This window comes from Mustela nivalis (assembly GCF_964662115.1).
Source record: "Mustela nivalis genome assembly, chromosome: 7".
Taxonomy (NCBI): Eukaryota; Metazoa; Chordata; class Mammalia; order Carnivora; family Mustelidae; genus Mustela; species Mustela nivalis.
In genome coordinates, this window is record NC_139026.1 from 26,218,269 (window position 1) to 26,232,018 (window position 13,750).

Consider the following 13,750-nt stretch of genomic DNA (forward strand, 5'->3'; position numbering starts at 1 on the left):
CCTGGTTCTGAGCGTCAGACCAGCTTGTGTTACTATTAGGGTCCAGCTGTGATTATTTGTGGGTGTTGGGGGCTGTGTTCGTTTTTCTTAGCACCTACAGTACAGCCTTTGTTGGATCAAGATATTGTCTGTGTGTCTTTTATATCACTCAGGATGTTGTATTGTGTAGTAGACAGTGCTGGTGGTATTCCTTAGGATCCATTCAAACCCTCCCCCCACAGCGGGGCAGGCTTTAGTGAGGACTCTTGATTTGTCAAGAGTACCCCAGTGACTGGTTATGAGATGGGCACTGGAGCTGGTATTCCCTGGAAATAGACACTGAGATTTGGATGCAGAAGAGTTAGTGGGGAAGGGGCACAGGCAGCATGTAACAGAGAGCGGGAAATCCAGTGGAGTAGTGGGAGAGGTTCACCTGTTGTATGTTTGCAACAAAGGCTGCCTCTGATCCTCTAGGGGCGCTCTGGATCTGGGATGTCCCTTCTGAGAGGTCTGAGAGGTCTGAATTGAGGCAGGGCCAGGCTCTTGTACCCACTCACTGACCAGCCATTAGAGGCAGTTTCTTCCCAAAAAGGGCAGACAGCTCCTTTCGGCTAGGGCAATGCCTGCAGAGGAACTCACTTATGAACCATCACCAGTGATCACTCCTAGCAGTACGGGATGACAGCGTCCGTCCTGAAAGGGAAATCTGGTTGGTGTAGCCACTAAAATGGACTAACAGAAACAAGCTATATTCTTGTCTTATGTGGTTTTGGTGACAGTTCTATCCAACAAGGAACACTTGGTGGGTGAAGTGAAGAGCCTTGGGAGGCAGATAGTGTTCCTTATTTAAACACATTTCCAAGGCCAAGCCGGTTGGGGGTAACATTTTTTGGGTGCAGTGATTATTTCCGGGGAGGTCAGAAAGTTCTTGATGGTTAAGGAAAGAGAAGCTTGTTCTCCTCCATTAGACACCGGCAAGAGAGTGTATAGTTGCTAGTTGGCTCCTGAGGGCAAAACTGGCATATGGAATGGAAGAATTAAGAAACTTGTGGCAAAATGAAGGTGGCAACAGTGTGCTGGAGAGAGCCTGTGTCAGACTGCAGGTGACTATGCACATCTCTTTCTAGTCTGTGTTCAGTGACCATATGCTGGTGGCCTGAAATAGGTGTGGCCGGATACTGACAACATGGAAATGAGCGAACACTACAGATCAAGGCTTTGTTCTCCAGAGAGTCAGTTGTTACATACTTTCCAGCAAACCACTGGTAGATCCTTAATCAAGCCATGCCTGAAGTCTGTCTAACCTCCAGACCTTTTGTTTACATGAGTCAATAGAGTCTCTCTATCATATAAGATATTTTGACTCCCAACTGCTACATTGTATTGTAATTTATCTGTTTGCCCATTGGTTTTCTCCAATAAGCTGAAAGCTTCCTGAAAGTCAGGGCACAGATTTGTCTGTAACTTTTCAGTGCCTAGAACATAGTCAGCCTCCCACATACACTGAATATACAAAATAGAATCATCCTTGAGCTGAAGAGTACCGAGCAAGCTTTGATCAAAAGGAAATGGTGACATTTAAGATGAGTGACATTACAGATGTTCAAACTAGTCCATTTTGCTGCCTAAAGAAATTACACTCCAGAGTTGAGGGAATCATGACAAGTTGTGTTCATGGGAGAGAAGATGATAGACAAGATAGACCGATGCCCATCTGATTTTTTTTAAAAAAGAGGAAGGTAAGTTCTGCAGGTGGTATAGTTTCTTGATTATCTCACATTAATATGCTCATTAATAGCAACAAAAAAGTATAAAAATAGTGAAGGCTTTGCATGATATGCCATGACCGTGAATTAAATGTAACAGGGATAAAGGGGAGGAACTGTATTTGCATCCAGAACACCAATGGCACATTTTCAGGGTGTGACATGGCTTAGCAGTAATATGTGTGACAAAGGCAGAGAGATTTTATTTGAAAATAAATCTGGTTTGAGTCACCTATGTGATGTGACCACGAAGAAGGCCACTGCAGTCCTGGGTTACATTAAATTAAGCTTTGTTTGGTCTTGTGACTTAGTGAGTGGTGTGCAAGTCTTATCTGATGACCTAAACAGAAACAGATCCTGTCTGAACACCACAATGAAAAATTAGTTGTTCTTCCTCCCTCAAACCTGGCAGAGTCTTATTGAGAAACCAGTGTGTGTGATTCAGTCAAGGGTAGTACCTGCTTATGAATCACATTTGTGGCTGCAGGGAGAGTAAGGTCCACCCGGGTCAAGTGACCTGTCTGTCTATTCATGTGCCATTACCACGCTGTATTAATTTTAGAGACATTGTGCTGCATGACTATCTGATAGATCCAGTCCTCCTGCATAGCTCCTCCTATTTAGTATTTCTGAGAAGATTTTTGATGGTGTTGATGATCTATAGACTCTTACCCTCTCTGACATGTATCTTCCCATTTCACACCAGTGGAATGTGTGTGCGGATGAGGAAAAGGAAACTGTGCTCTGGGCATTCAGCTCAGTCTCTCTCTCCCTGCTGCAGTGGTCTTCTCTTTCCAGGAGACTCGGTGAACATGGGCTCTGCTGACAGACAGCCACAGTCCGACGTCCATTCTTGGCTCAACTGCTCATCACTGCGATCCTGGACAAGTTCCCGAGAATCCCTAAGCCGCAGTTTCCTCATCTATAGAGTGGGCAAAATGACGCCTTCCACAGAGTGAGGATGAAGGGAAATGATACGCAGAGCAGAAAGCACTAAGCCCAGAGCCTGGCACAGAGAAGGGTCTCCACAGGTGGCAGCCATGTTTGCTGGTGCGCCTGTAGCAGATGTTGCTTTGCTATTATGGTTCCTGTTATTATTATCATCAGCAACTCCTTTATTTCTTTCCTTCCAATTTATGCATTTGAACGGGGGAAAAAAAGACCTCTCTGTTTTACCTAACCTTTCCTTAGAATCTTGCTTTTCCTTCTAGTGGGAAGGCAGGCCAGCTGACTGCAGTGATGTCCGCATTGTGACTTTGTCACCATAAAAATCACAGATCTTTTCATATCACCCGATAGCTGTTGCAGACATCTCAAAACACCTCCTGTCGCTCTTTGAAATGACGGTAGGGTAGTCATTTGACCCTTCATCATATCTCAGTACTTAAAGCATTGATGTAGGAGTACAAATAGGGCCATGACATACTATTTAAATATTTGATAACCATAGCAATGTAGTTGTTCCCTTTTATGGTTTTATGTATTTAAGGATTTTATTTTATTTATTTATTTGACACAGAGAGAGAGATCACAAGTAGGCAGAGAGGCAGGCGGGGGGTGGGGGTGGGGGAAGCAGGCTCCTCACCGAACAGAGAGCCTGATGCGGGGCTCGATCCCAGGACCCTGAGATCATGACCTGAGCTGAAGGCAGAGGCTTTAACCCACGGAGCCACCCAGGTGCCCCATATAGTTTTATGTATTTAAAACGTGATTCTGAGAAGGTGTCTGTAGGCTTGACCAGCCTGTCAGCAGGAGCCATGGCATATAAAGGGCTAAGTGCTCCTGTGGGGGTGCCATGTTGCCTCTTCTGGCTGGTCTGCTCAGTTGGTTAAAGAGCAGTGAGGGTCATAGGGGCTCTTGTAGGTCAATTCACCTCACTTCATTCTATTCCTCCGCCCCAGAGACTGGGCAGCAGGTCCAGAGACACAAAAGGGGGTGAGACCCACCAGAACACACCCACCTCTTTGGCAGGTAACAGGATGCCCTGTGGATGGCGGATAAGACTTGGCATAGCATTCTGGGAGGGTTGAGCCATTCGGATAGGAAAGCTGATAGGGGGCAAAACATAATAAAGGCAGAAATGAATTGCTTGTAACTGATGGTGGGCGCTGTGACGGATCAGCAGTTCTTTATTCTGTCTCTCTCAGTCCCGGCCTTTTGTTCTACGTCAGTAAGACTCTGCACTTCCTATTCCTTTCCATCCTCATTCCCACTCATCTCTCTTTCTCCATCTTGTCTCTGCTTCTCTCTCTTTCTTTCTCTCATTTTCCTCCTTCTCTAATTCCCTTTCCCCCACTTCTTTAGGAAAGAAGAGGTAGAAAATTCTGAGTTTAGTCTTGGGCACATAGTGGACATTCTTTTCCATGCTGACCTCATGTTCTTGACACTGACACTTGTTGGCTTTGAGCCTGTGCTCACGCCCCTTACTGTCCTCACACACGCATGTGCACGTGGCACACACATACATACACGTACACGCTCTCCCTCTCCTTCTCTCTGACACATACTCACACCTCAGAAAGATTATATTGATAATACCCTAGGGTATTTCCAAATGCCAGTATTCATTTTGGGAGCACACTTGTCTCTCTTGCTTGGAACAGACTGGATTTTCCACTGGCTCAGAGTTTTGAAGTTCTTCCGGCTGAGGGAGGAGTGAGAGACTCCAGGGGACCAGCCATATGTCAGACCGCTATCAACTTTCCGCTCAGAGGGTCGTGCTTACTAGAGCAGAACATTTGTTGAAAGATTTGCAGCCACATTTGGCCCAAGCAGCTCTTGTTGTTCTTCTAAAATAAAACTTGCTGGGGGAAGGGGCTTCTATTGCGGAGAGACCAGGTGTCGAGTGAGAATAGACCCTACCAGGCTGACTGGGCCATCAGAAATAGATGTTTCTGAAACCCAGAGAAAGGAAGGTTTTAAAACCAACCTATCCCCAAAGGACAAATAAGTCTCACTCAGTGTCAGTAAATTAACTGGAATTCACTTTCAATTTGGAGTGGCAGCTGAAGCCTCTTATTTCTCAAAACTGGACTCAAGGCTGCCTTTATGCATAGGCAGACTTGAGCAGTTCCTCTCATATTCCTTGAATTTAGCTGTTCCATGAAATATCCTTAAAGGAGTTCAAAAACAGCCATTCCACATTAGAGCTATGGCTTGAAATCCTCATTCCTGTGAGAGTTGACTCACTGACTTTAATTCACACTAAAGTGTGAATGACTAACCCAAGATCCTTCCTTTCCTTTCTTGCAGACAATTAAATAAGAAATATGGGTAAGAAACAGAGAAGGGGGGAGAGTCATAGAGAAAGAGGGGAAGGGGGAGAGAGAGAGAGAGGCAGACGTTAGAGATGAAATGAATGGAAGGACATAGAAAAATAGGACACTGGAGTTTTTACGACTATAAATTTTTAACTTTATAACTTTATGGAATTTATAACTTATATGCTCAGAGTTTGTCCCAATTAATTTTCAGGAGGCAATTGCTTAGTTTAATTATGGATAAGTTTTTAACACTCACTTTTTAAAAATTAACATATGATATATTATTTGCCCCAAGGGTACGGGTCTGTGAATTACCAGTCTTGCACAATTCATAGCACTTACCACAGCACATACCCTCCCCAATGTCCATAACCCAGCCACCCTATCCCTAACCCCCCACCCCCAGCAACCCTCAGTTTGTTTCATGAGATTAAGCGTCTCCTATGGTTTGTCTCCCTCCCGATCCCATCTTGTTTCATTTTTTCCTTCCCTACCCTTCATAACCCCCTGCCCTGACTCTCAAATTCCTCATATCAGTGAGATCAGTGAGATCATATGATAATTGTCTTTCTCTGATTGACTTATTTCACTCAGCATAATACCCTCTCGTTCCATCCACATCATTGCAAATGGCAAGATTTTGTTTCTTTTGATGGCTGCATAGTATTCCTGTGTGTGTGTGTGTGTGTGTGTGTGTGTGTGTGTGTGTGTACCACATCTTCTTTATCCATTCATCTGCTGATGGACATCTGGGCTCTTTCCAGATGTGGCTATTGTGGACATTGCTGCTATAAACATTTGGGTGCATGTGCCCCTTTGGACCACTATATTTGTATCTTTAGGGTAAATATCCAGTAGTGTGATTGCTGGGTCATAGGGTAGCTCTATTTTCAACTTTTTGATGGACAGCCATGCTGTTTTCCAGAGTGGCTGCACCAGCTTGCATTCCCACCAACAGTGTAGGAGGGTTCCCCTTTCTCCTCATCCTCGCCAACATCTGTCATTTCCTGACTTGTTAATTTTAGCCATTTTGAGTGGTGTGAGGTGGTATCTCATTGTGGTTTTGATTTGTATTTCCCTGAAGCCGAGAGATGTTGAGCACTTTTTCATGTGTCTGTTGGCCATCTGGATGTCTGCTTCACAGAAATGTCTATTCATGTCTTTTGCCCATTTCTTGATTGGATTATTTGTTCTCTGGGTGTTGAGTTTGATATGTTCTTTATGGATTTTGGATACTAGCCCTTAATCTGATCTGTCATTTGCACATATCTTCTCCCATTCTGTCAGTTGTCTTTTGGTTTTGTTGACTGTTTCCTTTGCTGTGCAAAAGTTTTTGATCATGATGTAGCACTCACTTTCAAACTGGACTTTATATTCATTGATTTTCTTAGCCTCTCATATGAGGAGCTCTTTTAGTGGGTAAAATGGGAGGGTAGCAAGAGAGAGGAGGAGGCACTGAACCGGATCAGAACCATTGGTCAGGGGATGATGTTTCATCACCTTCCATGTCATTTCATCAGCTGTCATTTCAAACCAGTTAAAATGCTCTTCCCTTCTGCTTCACAGTAAACCAATCTAGGGAGAATTCTTTCACTTCCCCAAATCATCATTCTTTAAGTGGAATTTTTTTGAACCATTTGATGTTGATTTCTAGTCTGCATTCCATTTGGTTCCTATATGGGTCGCTAAGCAAAAAGGCATAATACGTCACATGTTCCCCATATAAATGTCACCTGACAGTAGCCATTCAGTGATCTCCGGGTCAAAAGAAGGGTCACCACCAGCAGAGAAGTATCACTTCTGACACAGGATGTGCTGTATTCCACGTACACGTATTGCATTCATTAAGCAGTTTGTGGAGGTTTTCAGGAACTTGTGAGCAGGCTCTGTGTCAGCTTTGCAGGGAAAGTCACTTTGTACTCAGCCCAGCTTCTTAGCTACCCATGCAAGAAGGTCAAAGACATGGAAGAGGAGGAGATGGGCTCCAGGGCACCCTCTGCCTTGAGAAGCTTCTCCCTCTGACATCTGGAAGTGGTTAAGTTCAAGGTTGCTACCTTCAGACAGAGACTGGAGAGAAGTTGTCTTCAGATTCCTCTCCCTTTGGGAGGACAGTGAGTGAGACCAGCCTCAGAGTCCCTTTCCATTAAGTTGTTGGGTAGAAGTTGGTCAGAAATGTCTGTCCGATTAATTCCTAATCTTTCTGACTTTCAAGATAAAACTGCAACAGTTTAGTACTGTCAACTCAAGCATTATATGTTTTATATTTATATATGTTTTATTATTTTCTTGCTTATTCTGGACAATATCATTGATTCTTTTTACTGCACAGTCTGGACCTGCCTCGTGATCTCCCATTGTTACTCTTGCTGACATTTATCCTCTGCTCTCACAGTGGTTCTCGCAGTGTGGGTCCCTGACCAGCTGCATCAGCATTCCGAGCCTGGGGAGTTAGAATAGCAAATTCTCAGACCTTACCCAGGACCTAAAGATTGGAACATCTGGTAGTAAGGCCAGTAATCTGTGTTTCAACAGGTGCTCCAGGCAGTGCTGATAGACCCTCAATTTTAGAGCCACTGACTTGGAGTTAATGAGCTTTTCATTCATTTAACAGCAATAATCCTACATGCACTCTCTCAGAGGTCACTCTCACCCACCTCTGCTTTAGAGCTGGAGAAATGGAGCCTCGGAGGTATGATGGGGAGGGTCCGCGACCATGCTACTCTCCTCTTCTGGTTTTCCTTTCTCTGTATTTCAGAGGTTATCACAGGATGCCTCTGCCTTTGTTGGCTTCCAGAAGGGAGTTATCCTAGAACACCACTCAGAACACTTCCCCACAGCCTCAGGAAGGAAAGCACCACTGGTCAGGCTGTCGAGTGATGGCTGATTGACAGCTGACCTCATCTTCGACCTCAGCATCCTGGCTCCGGGGAGCTCTCCTCCTCCTCTCAATCTCTGTTCCCCCCTCTCTGTGCCGTTGCACCTGCTGAGATCAGCGCTACGCTGCGGCTGCCTGTTTTTGCAGAGGAGCTGCGTGGTCTGACAGAGTTGAATGGACGGAAGGGCCTCTTCTTGGAAATGGGCTCTCTTCAGGTTCAAAGTCTTGGGAGATTGTCCCCTAGGGCATAGGGCAAAGGCTTGTGTGTTTATATAGGGCATCGACTTAGAGTCAGGACCAGAGTTTTATGAACGGAAAGGGGATTTTGTTGTGTTTTGCATTTATGCTGAATCTTTTAGGGAAGTTGAGTGGTGTGATAGAGAATCTATGATGAAAGGGGAAAAAAAAACAATTTTAGTGAACTCAGTGTAGGTTCACTTGTAAATATAATACTTCCATTTGTTGTTACTCCATTCCTAAGTTTCATACATTTAACCTTAGATTGAGAATCCTTTTTACGAACAATGGTTGTTGCTTTCCTTCAACGAGACTCAGAAACTTCATAGCTATCATTGTGATGTAGGTTCTGGCTGCCATTCACAGGGTAGGTGGTGACTTCTGTTAGTTGATGATTGTTGATGGACGGTATGTGCCCCTCATTCTGGGGTGCCCCCCCCCACGCATACATATGCATATACATATGGGCACACACACACACACATGCACATACATACACAGAACCCCTTACGTCTTTTTAACTTCCAAAAGTCTTTAGACATAAAATTTCCCTTAACCTAAAATTTAAAGAAAAATTCTGAAGTAATGGATGGAAGCCATTCAGGCCGCTTGATGGTATAAAGCAAGGCTGATATTCCTGCTTTTTTAAAAGCTTATTTCCAGAATGAAGCTAAGTGGGCAAAGGAAGACCTATTTCTCCCTGCTGAATAGGAAGCAAACTTAAACATATTAAAAGAGGTCTCCAAGGTGCTATACTGTTTGGGAAGTGATGCCACAGACCCCAAGGCTATTCATGTTAAGACTGAACACATAGTCACAATTTGGATTAAGCAAGGCCATGGTAAAATTGACTGACGGTGAGTCAGCAGAAGTTTGTGAACCATTCATTCCCCTAATAAAACATCTGCCTCTCTCATAAAACATCTCTTTCCTCTCTCTTTTGACCTTGAACAGTCTGTAAAGGACAGTGTCCTTCCTTTGGGGATTATCTAATCTCTTAGAGAAAGTGCCTTGCCCTCATATATTGCTGGTGGGAATGTAAAATGGTACAGTTGCTGTAGAAATACTTTGGCAATGCCTTAATAAGTTAAACACAAAGCTATAATGTGTGTTTATGACCCAGAATATTCCACTCCTAGATATATAATCTAAGATAGTTGGAAACATATGTTCATGCAAAAACTTACACATGAATGTTCATAGAAACATTATTCATAACAGCCAAAAAGAGGAAACAACCCAGATGTCCATCAACCGAGGAAAAGAGAAATGTGGTACCCATACAAGAAATATTATTCCACCGTTAAAAGGAATATGATATATTGACCCGTGCTACGACACACATGAACCTTGAAAACATTATGTCAAGTAAAAGAAGTCAGAGACAAAGGCTGCATGGTGTGTGATTCTGTTTGTATGAAACGTCCAGAACAGGTAAATCCATGGAGATGAAAAGTAGATTAGTGGTTGCCAGGGCCTAATGGGAGAGGAGAACCAGGAGTGATTGTTAATGGCAGTGAGCTTCTTTTTAGGGTGTTGAAAATACTCTGAAATTATATAGCGAAGATGGCTGCACAATATGATTATCCTAGAAACCTGAATTATATATCTTTAAATAGTGAATTTTATGATATATAAATTATAGCTCAATTTTTTTTAAAAAAGCCTTAATAAGGCTTTGCCACTTTATTTTATTTTATTTTTTTTTCCTTTTGGATTAAGACAGGTAAGTAGAACACATCTCAACCTTGGCCCTTCATGAAGTGTTTATTGAGCTGAGTGCTCTCTTTTGCCCTTCTGGAAACGCTGTCGGATATCGAGTGCTGGAAATGGAGGGGCAGATAATAAGAACCCAGAGGAGTACAGAAAAGGAATAAGGAGTTGGACAGGTCAACGGCAGTCTTGAGGAAAGAGCCGTGCTCTGTGCACTTCCTCAGTCAGCAGTATCCCTGGAGCCCTTTCGTGGGGTGAAGATTGTGTGATTACTGAGTAATCACAGACTGAGTAAGACCAAGTCTCTGCTGTCATGAAGGTTAGGTTAAGGCAGATGGGTTAAGGAAACAGTCATAATTCAAAGTGATGCATCTACCACAGGAATGTACTAGAGATTCTGAATTGAGAGGAGAGCTTGTGGAAGAGATTGGAGCGGGTGGGGTGTCCTCCCGGCCTTATCAGCAAGAACAAAGGGGCAGAAGGAGGAAGGAGGGTGTGTGTTTGGGGCAGAAGAGGAAATGGGCAGAGTTTCATTGATACCCTTAAAGCAAGAAATTACTCAACTCACTTTATCTTTTGCAAAATATCTTTCTAAAGGTTATATATGCACTGGCAGAAGTTGTGAGTGGTACAAGAGGGAACTCAGTGAATAGTCATCTTCCTGCACCCTTTCTTCTGATTGTTTTTTCTGGATCGAACTGTCTTCAGGAGGGTTGGTCTTGGCTTTATTTTTGAGAGATGGAGACTCCATCGTCAAGAAGAGATGGCAGAGAGTTAGAATGAAATTTTTTTTTTTAAGATTTTATTTATTTATTTGACGGAGAGAGAGATCACAAGTAGGCAGAGAGAGAGGAAGGGAAGCAGGCTCCCTGCCTAGCAGAGAGCCCGATGTGGGGCTCGATCCCAGGACCCTGGAATCATGACCTGAGCCGAAGGCAGAGGCTTTAACCCACTGAGCCACCCAGGTGCCCCAGAATGAAATTTTAAACATCGAATTCTATAGGTTGGTTATTTTTAATTTGCCTAATTCAATGCAGTTTAATTAATTAAATAATTTAATTAAGTTTGCCCCAACTGATTCTGTTATCTTTACCTTGCAGCAGGCCTTTCATGCCAATTAATTGATTTTAGTGCCTAAAAAAAAATGGTCAGTTGTTATGCATTCATTCAAACATTCACTCATCCAATAAATACTTTCTGAATTTCCCACCAAATGCTAAGCTCTGTTCTAAGACTTGGAGATGATGTGGTGAACAAGACTGACATAGTATCCATCCTCTGGGAGCTAACAGAGCTAACACGGAGGCACAGAAGATAAGAAAGTCAGATTGGAGGAACTACTCTAGGTTATCTAGCCTTTGAGGATGTGATATTTAGGTTGATAAGTTGAGACTTGAAACAGAAAATGGAGCCATGGAAAAATCAGGTGGAGGGCATAGCTAGTGCAAAGAACCCACAGTGGGAGCCAGTCAGGCATCTTGAAAGAAACAGGAAGAAGCCAAGGCTGGGGGAAGCGCAGAGGAGGAGTGCAGAGGGGTGGGCCTGAGTTGGTTAGGTAGGGCTGCTGTAGCAAAGAGCCACAGCCTGGGTGTCTTAAGTAATAGGGATTTGTTTTCTCAATGTTCTACAGGCTGGAAGGCCAAGATCAAATTGTTGGCAGGGCTGGTTTCTTCTGAGGGCTCTCTCATTGCCTTATCGATGGCTCCCTTCTCCCTGTGTCTTCACATGGTCTTTCCTCGGTGCCAGTCCTTCTTTTCCTTAAAAGGACACCAGTCACATCGGGTTAGGGCCCACTCGTGTCACGCCATTTTACCTTAATTACTTCTTTAAATACCCTATCTCCCTGAACAGTCACATTCGGAGGTACTGGGGTTTTAGGATTTCACCCTATAAATTTGGCGGGGACACAATTCAGCCCATGGCAGGGCTGGTGAAACCTGAGCAGGGGTTAGATTGCATAGGGTTTTGATGGCCAGGGTCAGAAATTTTATTTAAGAGGGATTAAGAGCCAGTGGAAACTTTTTTCCCCTAAGATTTATTTATTTATTTGAGAGAGGGGGTGGGGAGAGAGAGAAAGAGTGCGGGAGAGAGCCCGAGCTAGCGGTGGGGAGGGACGGACAGACAGAATCTTCAGGCTCTTCAGGCAGACTCCCCGCTGAGTTTGGAGCCTGTTGCTGGGATTGATCCCACAACCCATGAGACCAGGACATAACCAAAACTAAGAGTCAGAGGCTTAATCTACTGAGCCACCCAGGCACCCCTGCCATTGGAAACTTTTAAGCAGGGGGCCTACAGATCTGATTAATGTTTGGGAGTTAGTTTCTCTGGAGAGCCCGGCAAGGAGAAGGAAAGCCCCACTGGCCTCAGGCCTGGAGGTGATCTTCCCTATTAACCCAGGGCCCAGATTAAAATTTTCTTTGTCCTGTTCCCTGTTTTTCAGCAGAGTTTGCGCAAAAAGAAAACAGCACACTCAGGATAGCATGCCTCAGTACTCCAAACAAATTCTGAAATGCATAAATGTTCAACCATAAATACACATTTTGCAAGACTCTCTGATCTATTTATGTCACAAAAATCTCGTAAATAGAGGAACTGGATCAACAGCAAATAGCCGTTGTTGACTTTCTATGAGTACATTGGTTATTGTGAAGGCTGGTGTGCTATGGGATTGTTATGAAGAGAGATTTCTGTGTGGGGGTGATTTTCTGTGCTCATGGGGAGATTTTGTTTTTTCCTGTGGTCAAGATCTTCAACCATAAACAAAGAGGAAATGTTGACTTGAGAAATATCTACTTTACGTTGTTAATAAGCACAGCCGAAACTTGAAAAAATAATTTTGTTTTGTAAACATAAGCTTGTTGTTCAGTTAGTGCAAAACGTAATTCTTGCAGAATGTGAAGGGGACATGGTCCCCATGGGCTAGAATTTAAAATGGCTTTGAAAGACTAGAAACAGCGGCACTGTTTATTGTGCAAATGTAGGGAATATCAAAGCCAAATTGTCAAAATTACTTTCAACAACCAAATGCCATTTACGAGCTATGAGGTTCCTACTTCGATAAAAGTCTTTCAAGTTTAAAGGGAGAAAAATCTCTTTTTACGCATCTAAAGACAGCATTAAAATTAACATCTGAGTTATAAAAATAGTCCATGAAACAGATGACTTGATTCTATGACTTGATACTTTACCAGATAGAATTCCAAGTGAATCTCTTTTCTCTTTTGCATTTTTAAGAGCTGTTTCCCTTCTCTGGTTTGGTCCTCTGGTTAATGGGTTGAGGCAGGCTCTTGTCAGCCAGATGGGATATAATCTATATTTAAAGCCTCCATTAGCTCTTGTGTGTGAATGTGCTACCATTTCCTAATTTCAACACAAATATTCTACGAGAGTGGATTGCCATTCATGTTATTGCTGCATAATAAAGTCAATTATGCTAATACATCTTCTTTTTCATGGTGCTTTAAAAAAAACCTCATGAATATTCCCTTTTTATTGCTTAACTATTGATAAATGGGAGGTTGTTAACTTGGTAACATTTACTAGCTATCACACTGGTCAGCCTTAGTTCTGGTTTCTCTCCTAGTCCCTTCCAAGATGGTTTGGATGCTGTTTCATACGTTCTTTTCAGTTTCTGGGAGTTCAGCAACCCAGAATGGAGGGTTGAGAAATGGAATCAGTCCATGTTTGGCAAAAAGGTTCATTTTGCCAAAGAAATTCTTTTTGTCTAAAGTAAGAAATTATCGTGTTATTCCAAAGGCACAGCTACTCTTGTGCCAAAGTGCTGTATGAGGCTTCATGCTGAACTTTTCTCAAATCAGCTGAGTGTTAATGAAAGTTTGTGGGGAGTAGAATTCCAAAGAAAAGTACAGTTTTTTTTTTTTTAATCACTATTTCCCCAAGTGATGTAGTAGAAATCT

At 43.1% G+C, this 13,750-nt stretch overlaps 1 protein-coding gene across 1 annotated transcript in view; it reads left to right on the forward strand.

Annotated features, from left to right (window-relative positions):
• LOC309870207 (uncharacterized protein) overlaps window positions 1-13,750 on the forward strand; it is a gene marked incomplete at its 5' end in the record, with an annotated part of 328,499 nt that overhangs the window by 180,799 nt on the left and 133,950 nt on the right. The gene's annotated exons all lie outside the window — the stretch shown is intronic.